The 2,812-nt window shown below is 38.7% G+C and overlaps 1 pseudogene; it reads left to right on the top strand.

Moving 5' to 3' along the window:
• Positions 1-557: 557 nt before the first annotated feature.
• Positions 558-1,198, top strand: LOC102830690 (annotated as a pseudogene).
• The last annotated feature ends 1,614 nt before the right edge of the window (positions 1,199-2,812 follow it).

The following is a 2,812-nucleotide window of genomic DNA, read 5'->3' as shown; positions in this document are numbered from 1 at the left end:
AATTTACATACTATGCACTAAAGTCAGTGTTGATGAAACTGAAGATTTCTACAAACTTTGGGGGAGGTATGGTGGCTCTGTTGGTAAGCACTGGACTATGAACTACAAGGTTGGTGATTCAAGCCCACCAGTCACTCTGTGGAAGAAAGATGCAGTTTTCTGCTCCAGCAAAGATTTACAACCTTGGAAACCCTACACAAGGTCACTATGAGTAGGAACCAACATGACAGAAGTTAACAACCTTCAGTCTGAAATGGATTTTAAAAAATACAGTAAAGATGCATTGATAATTACTGGTGATTGTAATGTGAAAGTTAGAAATTAAGAGGAAGGATCAGTAGTTGGAAAATATAGTCTTAGCAATAAAAATGATGTTGGAGATTGCATGAAAGAATTTTATAAGACAAATGATTTATTTATTGAAAATACTTTTTCAATGACATAAAAGGCAACTAACTGTACCCCACAATCCATCAGAATCAGAGATGAACAGAGAAACCAGCCCTGAAATGCTAAAGAATCTTTGCTCATCCCATCGACTCATAGACTCCTTAGAAATGCATGGGGCTCCTTGGAAATGCCACCTACAGAAGCCTGAGCAGAGTTGGAACGCATATATTGCTCACCTCAAGGACCAGCTGCAAGGCCAAAACCAACATGAAGAGTTGTTATATGAAGAAAAACAGAGCCGCACATCACCCAGACCCAATAAAACTGTAACAAAGTTGAGGAACTGCTGATGAATGAGACTGAGAAACTAAGGATGAGAACTGAAGAAGAGAACCAGATACACATGGAGATGGAAACCTTCCTTTTAAAAGAGCTGCAGAAGCTTGAGGAGGAGCTAGAGTTCTGGATGGAGAAATCTGATAAGGACACAGAAATGAAACAGTATGAACGAAATGTTTTCAAGGCTGCAAAGGCCAGCGACTTGGCACACCTTCAAGACCTTGCAAAGCTGCTAAGGGAGTGTGAACACGTCATCATTGAAGATTGGGTCAAAAAGGAGAATACTAGGAAGAAGATAGAATAGGAAAACTTGGAATTAAGGATCACCTTAAGGCTCCAAGTCTGGTGGCAAGGCACTGTGATACAGAATGAGATTGGTTCTTTCAAGATGCCCAAGAAGGTTAACGATGATAGCAAGGATTCAAAGGATAAATGCAAAGACAAGGAGAAGCGGAGAGGCAAGAAGTGACCAAGTTCTGTTTTGTCTTTTCCTCTGACAATCTGGAGATGGAAAAGAAGACTTGAAGAGAATAAGAAACATCCTTAAGTACAGCAGATAACTCAGCTATAGGTTGTTTCATATTTGGACATTCCCAGATTATTCACTTTGTTATATTAGTTTTCAAGCCCTGAATTTAGGGCTTCCTCATATTTTGATAAAATTTTCTAGAAGCCTTGTACAGATTCTTCTCACTCTACATTACCAGAAAGAACATTATGGGCTTAGTGACAATGGTGCATTAAAACTTCTGCTATTCCTGTTAAAGTCTCTGACTCTAACTCTACAGTGAAAAAAATCCTTAGGAGCAAAAGCAATGAAGTGTTCAGCAGCAGTCATTACAAAATGATGTTTGTAAAGTGTCCAGCATAATATATACACAGTAACATGTTAACGTGTTAAGAAATGGTTTCTGTCCTCAAAAAAAAAAAAATGCAACTGTACATGTACAACTCACCATATGGCATGCACAGGAATCCAATTTGCTACATCTGTAGGGAAGATGATGGAGAAACTCAGTATCATCAACCAAAACAAGGTTGGGGTAGACCGTCAATTGCTCACATGCAAGTTCAGGCTGAAGCTGAAGAACGCTAAAATAAGTCTACGAGAACCAAAATATTACCAAGAATATATCCATCTCAAGAACAAATTTGATGTATGAGACACTAATGACCAAAGAGGTGTGGGATGAAATCAAGAACATCATACAGTAAGAAAGCAAAAAAGTCATTTAAAAGACAGGAGGAAAAGAACAGACCAAAATGGATGTCAGAAGAGACTCTGAAACTTGTTCTTCAGCATAGAGAAGCTAAAGTGATTAGAAAAAATGAAGAAGTAAAAGAGCTAAAGAGAAAATTTCAATGTTCAAGAAAATTGTCCAGAAGACCAAGCCAAGTACTGTAATGAAATGTGCAAAGACCTTGAATTAGAAAACAAAAAGAGAACAGTACACTCAGCATTTCTCAAGCTGAGGGAACAAGAGAAAAAATTCAAGCCTCAAGCTTTAATATTGAGGGATTCTATGGGCAAAAGGGGAGTCCTGCTGTGGCGCTGTGGGCTAATGCATCAGACAGCAAAATCGTTTAAACTACAAGGTAGGTGGTTCAAGCTCACCAGCTGCTCTTTGGAAACCCTATACAGGGTCACTATGGGTCAGAATTGACTCAACAGCACTTAACACCAACATGGGCAAAAGGAGTTCTGGTAGTGTGGTGGTTATGAGTCAGGCTGCTAACCTCAAGGTCAGCAGTTCAAAACTACCAGAAGTTCCATGGGAGAAAGATGAGGTGTTCTGCTCCCATAAAGATTTATAGCCTTTGTAAAGGTCGCTATGAGTTGGAACCAATTCCATGACACATAAGCATCAATCAAACATGGACTATTAAATAAACCTGGAAGCTTCAGAAGAAGATGAAAGAAATGCACAGTCACTATACAAAAAAAAAATCAAAGGTCAATACTCAACCATTTCAAGAGGCATCAATAATTAAGAACTGACAGCATTGAAGGAACAAGTCCAAGCTGGCACAAACAAAGCTCCAGGAATTGACAGAAAAAAAATGGAAATATTTCAACAAACTG

Source organism: Chrysochloris asiatica, unplaced genomic scaffold, assembly GCF_000296735.1.
Source record: "Chrysochloris asiatica unplaced genomic scaffold, ChrAsi1.0 scaffold00331, whole genome shotgun sequence".
Taxonomy (NCBI): Eukaryota; Metazoa; Chordata; class Mammalia; order Afrosoricida; family Chrysochloridae; genus Chrysochloris; species Chrysochloris asiatica.
Note: the sequence above shows the minus strand (reverse complement) of the source record. Positions and strands in the feature narration are given on the sequence as shown.